Source organism: Pleuronectes platessa, chromosome 17 (assembly GCF_947347685.1).
Source record: "Pleuronectes platessa chromosome 17, fPlePla1.1, whole genome shotgun sequence".
Taxonomy (NCBI): domain Eukaryota; kingdom Metazoa; phylum Chordata; class Actinopteri; order Pleuronectiformes; family Pleuronectidae; genus Pleuronectes; species Pleuronectes platessa.
Window position 1 is genome coordinate 11057874 of NC_070642.1, and position 15160 is coordinate 11073033.

A 15160-nucleotide genomic window follows, 5' to 3' on the forward strand; every position below is an offset into this window, starting at 1 on the left:
GTCTTCCAGCAGTGGTCGGTAAGCGTTCATGTGTTCTGGGGACATGGCTTTGGAGAGCCGGCCAATGAGAATGGGAGATGGATGTATCAGGATGTTTAAATAATTTTTTTTAAAGTGTAGCCCGTTCTTGCTAGCTCTTCCAGGGTTAGCAACCCTAGGTTTACAATTGATGTGCTTTTTCAAAGTTGGTCCAACAACTTTCAACACGAAAGAATTATTGCAAATTAAACAAAGATTACATTTATATGCTAATCTTGTGTATAATTGTCGTGCAACAGCATTCATTTACCTATCAAAGCCTGTTTTATGCTCATAACCTTGGCCTATCCCATCTTCACCTCTCGCAACCTCGTTCATCAGCAGTCACCAGATACGCCTCTGGGTAATAAGGAATCTTATCAGCATGCGGAACATACAGGGCACAGTCCCAACATGCAGCGCAGGCAAAATGCAATCAAGCTCATGTCAAGCTCATACAGGGAGGGAAAATATACAGCGCGGGTTCATTTACGGAGTTAGAGGTGATGAGAGGGGAGGGTGCAGCGAGTGAAGTGAGCAGGTTGGAACCAATTAGACCTAACCTTTGACACGCCCTAATCTCTTAGGGGTGTTTTACACACTGTTCTCATGTTAACTGTTGTTTTTGAACATTAACAGACAAACAGACATTCCCAGTAAAGGGTGCCGCATCAGTAGCTTGTTCGACATGTTGTTCTATGGAGATGTTGGGAGCAGCGGACAAGCTTGTCAGCAGGGATCCTTGACGATTGAAGAAGTACTAGGAGAGTGTCTTCTAAGTATATACTGTAAATAACAAAGCATAGTTACAGAATACACATCTTGTATTTTATTTGTTCATATTTCTGGCATATGTGTGAGGTTCATATATCGTCAGAGTTCTGAAGATAAATCCTAGCCTGTCATAATCTTTCCACGATTAATTAATGCTCCTTTTGAGACAACAAGATCTTGGCTTGGCAAAGATCTCTTTCCTCACTGAGCTGCACATTATGTAATAACCGTTGCATTAAGCTGAAAATTATCAACTTCTTTAGAAATGCTCAACGTCAGATATTGAGCCTTTTCCAGCAGAAGGTGTTATGAAAAGAAACGGCTGATGAGTCATATGTATACGCACATTACGACACCCTGTGTCCCGGAATTTTCTTTCTGCCGGGATTGTTTATGAGTGCAGACTGTCCCGGTTGTCAGGGTGTGAGACGTGTGCTTGCTCCGTACCGCCGCTTGACCTCGAGTCGCTCCATCTGCCCGAGAGTAGATCTCGTCACCTTGTTTGAACTTTATGAATCCCCCCAGCTCGAGCCCACACTGACTGACCCATCCTCCTCCTCCTCCTCCTCCTCCTCCTTCGCCGCCTGACTACAACCGCTTACTCCCACTGTGTGTAATAAATCTCCACGCGGCTGGAACGCAACAGTATCCAAAGGGTAGTAATTGTGTCGTTTGTCACAAGGGTCAGGCTCCGAGCCAGGAAGAGAAAAAAGTCAATTCAAGCACAGTGAAGTGATATCTCAATTTGTACAAGCCTGTTTTAGGCTCTCCTGTCGGTCTCTTATATTATGTAATAGTCCTCTGATGTGTGTGTGCTAGCGTTCCTGTGTGTGTGTGTGTGAGTGTGTGTGTGTCTGTGTGAGTAACCAGAAAGATCGTGTGATATGGAGAGAACATGCCTCTCTGTTTCCTGTCCTTTCTTGTCCCCCATCCTCTCTCACCTCCCTTCTCCTCCTCCCTTCATTTGTCAGCTCACATCCTCTTTTACTTTCTTTTTCTGTCTTGTCCTCTTTTACCCTTTCCATTCTTATCCTGTCCTCAGCTCACCTTCCCTCCTTCCTCTTGGCGTCTGCCCATCAGATGGTTAAACCACTTGCTCCGCTTCATGGGGGAATCCTTGAAATAAAAAAATTCACTAAAATGTATTTCATAATCACTGGATCCCATATACGACTTTATTATAGTAAAATATTGGATTTACAACATCTGACCTATTTGTGTACTATCTCTGTTTTATCTGAAGGTGTTCTTTTGGGCGATTAGAATTTTACTGCGAATGCTCGTGCCACGAAATTCCACGAAAACAAGAGAGTCATTAAATGATGTGATGGTCCGTTACAGATGAAATGAGGACATGCTCTTAAAAAACATGTTTGCTCTTGTAGTGGTTTCCCATCATCCGCTGCCTTCCCTGCCCCCTCGCCACTGGTCTTTCCCCACTCTCCCAAATCTCCCTCGCAGGCCGCAGTTTTTGGCCCAGCTTTTTTGGGACAGTGCGAGCCAACAGCGGGGACACGACCCCGCCGTTAATTCCTTTGTTGATGGTGATGTTCTTTATTGATGTGGCTTTCAAGCAGTGTCACCACAGCGGGTAATCAATTCACCTGAACTGACCCTGAAGAGTACACAAACAGTCGCGATTGAACCCCCCGACCCCCCCTCACACACACACACACAAAACTGGGACGTCTGACGCAACGGGTTTTTAGGGGGTCAATGGGAGTTCTTCGCAAAAAGTTGTGCATGAAGACAACACATTTATAAACCAGAAATACCTCCACTAAGGCCAGGCTATTCCCTTATGAAACCATATTTCACCAGAATTGTTTTATTAATTAGATCTGCACCAAATTGTTCTCACTCATGGATAACAGTCCCCATAACATGCTCCATCTAGATTCAAGAATTATTCTCAATGAAAATATTGTAAGATTGCAATGTTAAAGATAGTGGAGAAAAATTCCTGAAAACGTAATGAGTGTCATAACACAAGTTTCTTAGACATCCAGTTAAGAAGTTTCAGTCTAATCCTCCTAAGAAACAGACCCCTCCCCCCCCCCCCCCCCCAAAAAAAAAAACAGCGAGAAAGATAGAAAGAGGCAGAAATGATTTGAAGCTTTAACCTTTAAACCTCGTCTTTAATAATACTATAGGAGTAAATCATGTTTTGAATCATTGAAGGTCATATACATGATTTTAAATGTATGACAACAAACAACAAACTTTTCCACAAAGAGATAAAAGGGTTTCCTGAGCTTCCAGCCAGTCTGGCATGTTAGTGCATGCGAGTCCCGCCCTGTAAAAACACTGGCCCTCCCCCCAAAGCGAACCAGTACAAAGTGTTCTGGTGAAAGCGCCCTGACAGAATTGCGCATCCTGGATTTTGTGTTATTTCCTGTTTTGAAAATTGTTTCCCCAATTTTTTGTATTCAAGTTTTACTTCCTGCCTTTTCCCCCCTCAATTGCTCCCTCCACTCACCAGTTTCCATTTCTCCAATAAGATGTGGGGTCACCTGATCTCTCCTCATCTGCTCCTCATTCATCATTACCCCTCTTCAGATACCTATCAATTGTCACTGGGCCTTCGTCAGTTTCTATAACAGTGTTTAGTTTGCTCTCTAAGCTCCTGAGCTTTTGTTCCCTTGCTCCGTGTGTGCTTTCTCTGCTGCTCACTTTCGTTCCTCATTAAAGTATCTGCTCGGCCCGGGGCTTTGTGTGCCAGCGTTCTGGTCCTCTCTGTCTGATCGGTAACAGAAAAAGGCCCCCGACAAAGAATGAGATAAGACCAGAGTCAATATTGGCCTGGAGAGGTCCCTACGAGGTCAAACCTGACTTGGAAAATGTAATGTTCTTGTTTGAAAACAGTGACCATTAAATCACCGACAGTCAACTGACGTGAAGGTCATATTTTAACAGAGGGGAGGAGGACGGAGGGGGAGTGAGGCCCAAAGAACAAATCTTTGCCTGGGACTCCTTGCAGCTTAATCCAGTCACATTGTTACCTAATGCCTAATCCCAATGTAATAGTTGTTTTCTTCATAGGGTTCAGAGTTGGGGAGAAAAATGTATCATCACAAGTGGCAGTGTTGCATAATTTTTTTCCCCCACTGTTACACGTGATGCATTTCATTGTGAGATCGTTAGCGTAACGTAGAGCTGAGAATCATGGACATTAACGCAGTCTCAGTTTGTGTTCCTCTGTACTAACACTTGTTTTTCTGAGAGCACCAGTGTGTGGATGACCGTCCCCTGACCCCGGGGCTTGAACAACATTTTTTTTAATTCATAATCGGGTTTGGGTCGGGCTCGGTTACGTTAGCTGGGCTGTCTACTTGCATAATGGGTCCTGCTCCTGTAATCAGGCCCCGGTAAGTTTTCTCTCAGACGGATTGGAACAGGAAACTGTGACCCGAGCTGCACTTGTGCATAAGTGTATCTACGCTGATAACTGTTGCCACCTGCAGTGCACTAACAGTAAGCAGATGGTGCACACATAGCAATCAAAATGCTGAGCGTGACATTCTTGACACTTCTCACGCTCAATGACACCGTCGATCTTTTTTCATTTTTGTAAAAAATAGCCTTCGAGGAGGGATGATCATTGGCACAGTTTCAAAATGTTAATTTCATGTGAGCGGAGCAGCTTCCAGAATGTTTTGGCAGCCGGCAGTAGTTGTAGAATGTTGCGATCATGCATTAAGTGAAAAAAAAAGTTCAGTTTCACTATCCCTGAGAACTTAAAATCGATGGGGGGGGGAGAGAAGGGGAGCGAGAGATCAGGAACAGTTGTGTAACCATCATATTTGGCTCTGTCAGACTGGTTGTTATAATGAAAACAATAAAAATACAAACCATCAGTTGTTTTGGCCTTTTAATCGCAATAACATTATAACCTGAGGGTACTCTGAGGCTAAAGGTAAATCTGACTGGCTACTGGCTTGTATGGAAGTGCTATGAAAGCCTCAGTAGATCAGACATCATTACCGTTATTCCTTTTTGAACTAAACGCATAGTCTCATAAGCAAAAGCTGTTCTATTTACTAAACTACATAAAATGTGGTGGCCATAAAAGTAAGATAAAAGAAATAAAGGAGTTCACACAACACAGTAGTATCAGAGTTACAAATTGCATGTTCAAAATGCTTACCTATAAACATAACTGTCCCAGTCCGAGGTTCTCCTTTTTATTCGTTTATTGAGGCCAGCTAGAAGTAATTACATCATACACAATAGTTTATTGTGTCTCTTTGAAATGGTTTTCACATATACCGAAACTGTTCTCCCATTACACTGTTGTGGCAAATGTAATTGCTAGCAGGGGTTATGTTCAATAGCAGCATTTCTTTTTGAATGAATGAATGAAACACTGCAGGTTTATGACCAGAGTCAATAGAAGGTGGACGGGGTAGATGGAGGGCGCATGGAGCTCAGGACTGACTCTAGAGACATCTGTTTACATCTGGAGTCCCATCCGTGGTTAGATTTATGCAACAATAGAACTTCAGTGAAAGATAGGCCGAGAACGAGCTTTTAATTTAATGTGGACACACATTGTATCTTGAGGTTATTTCTGTTACAAACCACACCACGATCTCACCCTAACATCAACCATGTGCCGTGGATCCCTGAAACATGCAAACAAGAGTTAGCTGCTGTACAGATGTTTGGTTTTATTTTTATGGCAAGATCATATTTTGAACACCCAGATTAAACTGAGATGTATCATGCTCGGGTTCATAATTTCAAAATGGCATGTTTACCTGCTCAAATTTTTTAGAAAACATTACTTTCCTCATACTTTCCTCCTCTTGTCAGCCTCCGTCTAAACCCTTGGTTTTAGCTCCTGACTCTTTACGGCCCGCCTTCCCGTGAAACCCAGTCTGCTCTCATTGGGCGGCTTGCTCACTCTGTTGTGATTGGTCAGCCACTTCTGGCATGTGTAGGAAATCTTGCCTTTGTTACGGGACGTGCCGGACTAGCTGTTTACCATGCATTATGTACATTTTGGGCATGTGATGATGACATACCTCGGCAGCATGGGCTGCATGCCTGACAAGTTGTTCAGGAGCTTCAGTAGCTGTGTGTTCTGTGGATGAGAGGAGCTTCCTTTACCCCAGAGTTCGGGCTTTTTAACTTCACAATCTTTACATACACAAACAACCTGTAACACACCAGAAGAATGAACAACTGAAAAAGCCTCACGTGTCCTTTAAAGAAAAAACAGTGTGAATGGCCAGTCATTTCATTTTTAAATCAATACAATGGTGGAAATTACAAGTGCACGCACAGGAAAATAATGACAAGACTGAGGCTACATCCATATACCTTTAGATTCAAGATTCAAGATTCAAGATTTTTTATTGTCAAATGCACAACAATAACATTAAGCAGTCGCTGGCAGTGAAATGCTTGAATCTCAGGCTCTCTTCTAACAATGCTCAAGTAATTACAACCTATAAAATAAAATAAAATAGAAATAGTATAAAATAGAATAAAATAGAATATCAAAATTTTAAATAGAAAATAAAGTATATTTATCTAAATATATATATATAAACAGCTGAGGAGAAAATAAAACAACAATAGTGCAAATATGCAAATATGTCACGGAGAGGAGTTTAAAAGTCTTATGGCCTGAGGGATGAAACTGTCTCTGAGCCTGGTGGTGCGGGCCCGGATGCTGCGGTACTGTCGGCCAGACGGCAGCAGGCAAAAATGTTTATGGCTGGGGTGAAAGGGGTCTTTAATAATCCGGCTGCTCTTCTTCCTGCACCGCTGGGTGTAGAGGTCCTCTATGGATGGTAGCGCCGTCCTGGTGATGTGCTGGGCAGACTTCACCACCCTCTGTAAGGCCTTACGGTTCAGGGCGGTGCAGCTGCCATACCAGTCGGTGATGCAGCCAGTCAGGATGCTCTCTATGGTGCACCTGTACAAGTTGCAATATGGAAACAGACAACAGGATCAGCAACGCTTGTAACTGATAGATAGCTGAACCTAATGCCGGAAGAGGATCATGTGATTGGAACCTGACGAATCAGCGAAAGGCTACGTTGTGACCGAAAAAACTCAATCAGAGCTTCTACGTCATCATGACCTAACATCTTCGATTTTGCCTGTAGAGACTAAAACGCAGCCCTGGAGCTTTCAAAGTAAAATAAAGCGAGAAGCGTTTTTTACCTTACGATTGCAGTTAGTATGAAAACTGGAATAAATGGCTCAATCTTTAAAGTGAGGCAAGGCACAAGATTTAATCCAATCCATGTTGACACAAGTCCACAAGTCTCTTTGATAACTTCTACAAACTGGAGCCAATTATTTAACAGTCATAAGCACTGACCTTAATTTTGGTTTGTTCTTACTGTTCAGCCAGAGCATTACACATTGTAATGTACCCAGTTAACAGTAATTCTATCTAATCCCAGGGTAATGTCTACATTAAAGGGGTATTTAAATAGTTTTGCTGCTTAAGTTGTACAAATATTTGTGTTCCAGGGTTTTAGCTCAGATCTGGACGGCATGATGGGATCTGCCATATACACTGGTTGTACTGTGCATGGCACTCATGAATCTTATTTTACAGACGTTTTGGCAGCAAATAGACTTCCTATTTAATCAGCTTTTGCAAATCTATGGAATGATCCGGATGGATTAGGTCATGGCCTTTATGGCAAACTAATCAAAAAATGCATGCAGGTTAATATTTTCATTTAGAGCAATTGCATATTGATTCCCTGGAAGCAAAATGATGTGAAGGGCATATACGTATCAGAGAAATGCAGCTAAATGTGATGGTTTCTTCACATTGGTATAACAGGCCTATCTAACCTGGAGCTGCTCAAGTAGTGTTTAAAGTAATTCAAATTTAGTTTCCACTTCCAAGACGATCAGCGCAGCCATTGTCATAGTTTAAAATTTAATTGTGGATTTAATTAGTAGTGGATGTATGGTTGGCAAAATCCCAGTTTTTCTATTGCTGTCCTTCATGACCTCACACACACACAAACACACGCACGCATGCACACACATACACACACACATACACACACATACACACACACTGTGAGGACACTCAATGACATAACTCATTCTCCAAGCCCTTACCTCAGCTTCAACCATCTCAACTACCCTAAACCTTGAGCAATTTGGTCCCCACAAGTATTGTGAATTTATAGGTTTTGAAATCTTAAAAAAATATATTAAAACAAGACATCCAGACACACTAAATGTGAAAGAAATGTGACTCATCCCTCACATTAGTTTGGTTCCCTTGTGTAAGAAACACGATGAAACTGTATTGCAGTATAATCAAGTTGTTTAAAGAAACCTGACAGTGTTTTGAATATCACGTTTGACCGAGAGGCCCTGTGAGTGACACCCACTTTAAAAAGTCGGACCTAAGATAAATAGTGCTTAACATGAATCCTCACTATTTCAACTTGCTCACTGAATAATATGTTCACGAGACAAAATGTTGGAAATCTCAACATGGATTCATGACATGAGCTCTTTCATCATTTGTCGAATCATCTGTAAAACTTAGTCCTTGATGGTGAAATGAGACAATGAAAGAAATCCAAGACACAGTTGTGTCAAGTTAGAGTTTACATATTCTAACCTAGTCCCGTTTTATCCAAAGCCCTTCAGTTTGCATTCTCTATTGATATTCATGCAGAATTTCTATGTTAGATCTTATAGAAAGAACTTTGCCTAAAAACAAGCACGTTTAACTAGATCGTTTCAACCCGCAAATACAGTGTGATTGTGTATGATAGAAATATATACAATGCTCCGTTAGATCGTCTTTTATCGTGCAGCTCGGCTGTTGAGAATCGTCTCATTCCGCCTTGCACAGAGATGCGCTGCTGGAATCCTAATGAACTTTGATTTGATACGTGTTTCATTTAGCGCCTCTCGCTGATTCATTATTCAGCTTTTGTCGAGCATGGCGCTGTCTGCCGTTACATTCTCTGACTCACACACCATTAGAGTGAAGGCTGTGCCAAGTTGAAGAACGGTCAGGACTGAGATGATAACTGCTCAGGATGAATCTACATCCCTGCACTGCCATGTACAACTAAAGCCACTGAGCCAGTACAAACTAAAGAATTGTAAATTGAAAAGCTGCAAGGTAAATCTTTAAATTTTTATTGAATACGACTGGATAATCATCCTTGAGAAAGCTTGTGAATGCTGCTCCGTTGTCCCTCCTCCTATGTATCCCGCTTTGTGTTGTGTCAACACGGCTCTATAATTTATCAGAGCGCCAGTTCTCCGCAATTTATGGGCTCTGTGCATTTCTTCCCTAATGAGGCTTGGGTTGGTGGTCTAATGGAAATATTTGGCGGGCCTGGTGCTGGCAGAGGGCTATTTAGGATATAAAGCCCTGTATCTTCAAAAGCAGCAGTAAGACAAACGGGCAAATAGAGCAACGCAATAGTTTTAATCAGGCCAGTGAGATGAAGGTTCATTGAGCGAGCTTAATTCAAGTGGGACTAAGCCCCAAAACAAATTAATTTAGTCAAAGTCAATCAGCTCTGCTATTTCTGTTTGGGCTTTGCCAAAACATAATGAGACAATCAAGCCCCTGCGTTTGTTCTCACGTCCCCATAAAGAAGAACGACACTGCTGTGACGGTTGGACCTGGTTTTCTCAGAGGTAAGAGAAGAAAGTGTGAAGTGGAGCAGAGAAAGTTCTGGAGCATTTATTGCGTGTTTCCTGACAAGCAAAGAACACAAACATCGATGTTGTGAGGCCAGTCTTCTTTGTCAAGCCTTTGTATAAGTGGAATGTCTCGTTGTGTGACCTCTTTACACGTATAAAGCCTGAAACATGCTTTTCACGGGCCCGTAAGCGCAAGAGCCCTTCCGGGTCCCTTACGTGCTTATGTATCCCTTCTTACGTGCTGACGGGCGTCGCCCCACTTTTCTAAAATTTACGGCAAAGCTCCGCAAGCTCACTCAGCCCGCAAGGCTGTGATTGGTCTGCTCTACATCCCTTCTGGAGCTGCATTTCCGGTTTCATGCCCCATAATACAGGCAGAAACAACGGAGGATTTTAAAGTTAAAATTATAAGAAGTTGCTCTTCAATGTCCAGCAGCTCCATCTCAATCAATTGTTGTTCGGTTGGAATCGTGAATACACTCTCTACCATGGTTCACCGTGTGTTTGTAATGGAGAACACGACTGGTAGAAGGTAAATAAACAGTCAACAACGATTGCCACACCCACAAAGAAGGCGTCTCTCAGGTCGTCTTCGACAAAAAGCATTACTCCGCCTAGTGTTCTGGCGCGGAATTGCTTTGTAAGACGCGCAACGGTTGGGGAAGCATGAATGACAACGAGTCTTGCGCCACAGCGGCGTGAAAAGACGCAGACGCAGTCGCAGAAGCATGTTTCAGGCTTAAGTATGTTAACACCATGGGCCTCGTCTGGTGCCAGGCGTCCGTGACCTGGCTTCGTCTTTAAGGACAGAAAGTGTATGATGGCGGTGGAGCGAAGGAAATCATAACGAGACTAACTCTGGAAAATGTTGGGAGAATTGGTTCCCCCTGTATATAGAACATAGTAGGAGATTTTCTGGGTAAGATGCATTCACAACAACAAGAAAATGTCTGCAGCATTCAGGTGGAGACTCGGGAGAGCAGCAGGAGGCAGGACATGACACACAAATGCTGTGGACATTACTGTTTTTGTTTGCAGCACATCAAGCTATTTGTACTCTTTTTGTTAGATTCTCTTCTTTTAGTTTTGAGACTGTAGGTAGGACTGCGTTTAAGTTTGGACAGGCAGAGACTGAGATGTTTAGAAATGACCTGGACACTCACATCTACTTGCTAATCGGGTCTTTTTGGTCACGACACAACCCTCAGTGATTCGTCAGGCTTCTATCACACGACCCCCTTCCGGAAGAAAGCTACAGACATCGGCTTCCAGTGTAGAACGCAACATGGATAATCGATTACACACATTATTGTCCCTTGTTGTCTTTGCTAATAGCTTTTTAATGCTGTTGAATTCTGCATTTTACATTTACAACTATTATTTGAGCAATCTGCGACGTGCATGCCTTCTTGTTTACACTGCCACGTGCATGCCCTGTGTACGCAAGTGATCACCAGGTGCGTTACTATGGATGGAGATGATACAGAGCAAAAATCGCTTACGTGGACACATTTTATTTTGAAATCACAACATGAGTTAGCGTTGACTAAAACTAGACTATCCAAAACACCAGAACTAAAGGAAGGTGCCAAAAGTTACACTTGCTCTACACCAGCAGGACCACAGAGTTTGGAGTTAGGAGGATGAACTGATGGTTCCCTCCTTCTCCTTCTAATTCTCTCTCTCCTGTTTCAAACTAAACTCTCAGCTATCCTCGTTATCTGCTCCTGCCTGAGCTTCTCCTCCAGTGTTTGCTTTGTGTCTTTCTCTGGTTGCACTGGTCCCACTGTCCTTCTCCTTTCAGCTGGCTCACCTTCCTCTGACTCGTGTGTCTCATTTCCTTCTGCTCCAGCTGTCACGCGGCCTTGACCTCTCGCTCTCAGTGCAGTAAGCTCAGAGCTGTACACCTGTCTCCATTTGCCAGACACCTGCCATCCTTCCATTCTTAGATGGTTTTTGATCTTACATCACTCAAAGAGTCTTACATCACTGCATTCACTGACACACTGATGACCTCTTCTCTAAGCAGGATTGTAAATAATCAATATCAAGTGTCGTTCAAGTCATAAATCATTCCAGTTATAAATTAGTTTTTGGCAACTTTACACAAAAAAAATACGTTTTTAGTCAATATCAAGCCTCAAGTTTTTGAATGATTATAATTTCTATTCAAAGTTCATTCGGCCAATTTAGTTGAATTAACTAATTAAATTGTGAGGATTTATATTCTTAATATTTGCCTTCATCAACCCTTTTTTGTTACCATACTATTGTATAGTATCTTTAAATGAGTCACAGTCTGCTCATCTCCTGTCTGCTGGTATTTTTCCACTCACCTGTCTCTGCTCCACTCTGCCAGTCAGCCACACCTCCTCATCAGGCCAACTCTCCACACCTAAAACAGCCCTGGCTGCATTTAAGTCTGCTCCTGTCTCTGCTTCAGTGCCAGATTGTCTTGTGTTATGCCTGACTTCCAGCGTTCTTTCCCCGGACTGATCACCTGTTGTCGATCCCCGACCTGCCTGCCTCGTCTCTGCCCTGGATATTATCTCAGCCTTCTGTCTTCGACCACGAGTTTCGCCTATTCCCTCCTGGTTACGCTCCTGCTCGGCTCTGTGGCTACACAGCTCACCACTGGACCTGTCTGCCAGCTAGGTAACCCATCAGCTGTTGGCTTAACCTTCAGTCAGCGACACCAGGCTCGCTCCTGCTCAGATCTCGCAGATGATCACTGTGAGCAAAGACTTTTCACCCTGCCACTGTTTGAACTGTTAAAGACTGCAGTGAACAATAAAGGTCATTACCGACCGGTATTTCGTCTGCCTGTGCTGCTTTTGGGTCCTCACCATATCAGTGACAAAATGTGAAGATAACATTTCTGCGGGGAACATAAACCTTCCTGCTGATAAAATATGATGAGAGGGTCGCTGAAGCAATACACCTGAGGAGAGTTGAACATATAATGCATGATGAGATGACTGTTCAAACACTTAATATATTACATTTTTAATTCAGACACCAAAATGTAAAACTATGCACGCACACTCGTTTAGGGGTTGAGGAGGAATACAAAAAATTACATATATATGACACATATTCTCTACAGTTTCCCTTTCATTAGTATTATCTACTCTTGATGATGAAAATGTAAAGACGTGTAACAGTGTCTTGTGTGTTCTGGTGTGGCCAGAAATAACAATGTGGGTGAGACACAGAAATTAATTGTGCCTTTTTCTTCCCGTACTTTTCAAACACTGTTAAATAAAGCTAGGCTGAATACTGTGCCTTACAATTAAGCTCTATGCATCCGAGGTAATGGTGCAGACACACAGACAAACAGGAGGTATCGCTCACGTCATTTCTAAAAAAAACAATCTGTTAACGTAAATAGCTCAGAACATTAGAGTCACTATACATATCAGATTCCATGGATTAGATTCGCTAAATCATTGTCTGGGAGGTTTCCTTTAAAATGTCACAGGGGCAAAGAGTTCAGACTCTGAGTCACCGCTGATGGAAGAAAGATCTGCTGAGATGTTGCTCTTACAGCACTGGATCATGACGGGTTGTGGCAAAACAGGTTCATATGACACAAGTGAAGCGAACCCTGCCAGCTAGGTCAGGCCGCCGCCTCGAGCTGTGCTGCTCCAATCACGTGACATGCATCATGTGACGTACCTCAGTCTCCACAACCGTCTATAGCACACACCCAAACACAAGTTTTCAGTCAATATCAAGCCTCAAGTTTTTGAATAATTATAATTCTATTCACAGTTCATTCAGCCAATTTAGTTGAATTTACTCCATTAAATTGTGATATTTTATATTTATATTTGCCTTTTTTAACCATACTATTGTATAGTATCATAAATGTGGAGATATACTCGTAAAACACCCACCTTATTAGGAGACCTATCTAAGCAGAGAGAAATTTCCCATCACCCCCTTTGCTCGCACACCTGCTGCAGTACTGCCACCAGTTGCTTCAGCCCCTCCACCAACCCGGCTCCAACGGGGGGTTACAAGTTTTTGCATATCGCTCCCACCACATCTGTGCAATTCTATCGGGGGGAGTGATTTAGTCGGAGCCTATAGGCGCCAAACGCTAAACCTGTTCTGTTGTTGCATCAAACGTTTGAACGTGAGTTGTCTGACTGAAATTCATATGTGAGCACTTGAGGCCGTTGCAATTAAAAACTGTTAACCTGCAACATTTGCCATTTGCTTCATTTTCTGCTTCACCTCAGCGTCGACCTCAGGTAAACTTCCAACGTTTCGTTTCTCTAGTCAGGTGAGAGAGAGGAGGACCCATTTCCACCAGGGCAAACCGGTTACTGAATCATTGATACATCTCTTGCTGAGTCACAAATATGATGCAGCTCTGTCAACAGTGTCACTTATCCACTGCTGGCGTGCTCCAGGGAAAGACCAAACTGGACGAGACAGCAATTGAATTTTAATGTGTTTATTTTTCCGCAGCTGTTCTTCGAGCGCTCCCCAGAATAATGCAGACTCTTGGAGCGGCGGGGGGGGGCGTCCATTTCTCCTGTTTTGGTGTCGCTGCTGCAAGGATGACGGCTGCAAAAATACTTCTCTTATCTCAACAAATAAACAGCTACCATTTTCTGGGGTGATAGAACTTTTTGAAGGTCCCATATTTTATTCTTTTCTGGTGTTTTGTTTGTCATTTTAATATCCATACATATCTGTGGCACCAGGGCAGGAGGAGGAGAGCTTCATTAGATGTGATAACACTCTAAATCACTGCAGAGTTCAGCTCCACTCCATTTGCCTGTAATTTCATTTTCCGCCTTCACTTTGTGAGTGGGTCCACTAGGACACAACAAAGACACACAAAAGAGCAGAGGTCTGATTATAATCAGGCCGCCATTAAAAGAAAATGAAAACGGTCTCCGGAGGAATGTAACCCATTAACCTTGCCAACGTACATCCGCCATATGTCCAGTTCAGTGATGGGCCATGAGAACTCCCGTCTGTGTGTGTGGATGTGTTTGTTTGTTTGTGTGTGTGTGCATGTGGATGGGTTTTGAAAGCAAAAGTTGGATCAAGTATAAAACACTATGTAAGAACTTCATGAAGTTGAGTTTTAACATTGACTGAACTGATCTCAAAGCATAATAAGTTTGGGTCTCCTCTGTAACGTTACAACTGTTAATTCCTTCAGAAGTAGCTAAAAAGCCACATAGCTCAGAATGTCATATGTCCAGTAGCCTTATTGCACATCCAGTGTTAGAGATATTTCAGTTTTTGTGGTTTGCAGATGACAATGGAAAGTTGAATTACAGACTTTATAAGTTATATATTGAGCTAAAAGCAGTTCAGTTTCCAGTCTGAGGACCACGGAAGAAATGTTTTAATTTAAGCATCATAGAGTACATTAAAGCAGATTAGCGAAAGAATGATTAAAGAGTTGTATAAATATATTTTTTATATTAATATGTCAGGTGTGTGGTTTTCTTATGTGAGGCTTTTCATTCTTCTTTCCACTCATGTTACAGTAAGTTCTGACTGGTAAGTAACTGGTAATTAGAGTGTATTTGTATTCATGTTTCTTGTATATAAGGGGCAGGCCAAACTATATTTGTATTCTCCCTGCTCCGTTTTAGTCATAAAACTTGGGAGCACAGTTGTGCTGTGATTGTGAATCAGAGTTGTGCATTGCATCGGGTCAACATATAAAAAAAAT

At 42.5% G+C, this 15160-nt stretch overlaps 1 long non-coding RNA gene across 1 annotated transcript; it reads left to right on the forward strand.

Annotated features, from left to right (window-relative positions):
* Positions 1–11820: 11820 nt before the first annotated feature.
* Positions 11821–14097, forward strand: LOC128460163 (uncharacterized). Its single transcript, XR_008342182.1, has 2 exons — positions 11821–12108; positions 13933–14097. It is a non-coding gene; the product is annotated as an uncharacterized LOC128460163 (long non-coding RNA).
* The last annotated feature ends 1063 nt before the right edge of the window (positions 14098–15160 follow it).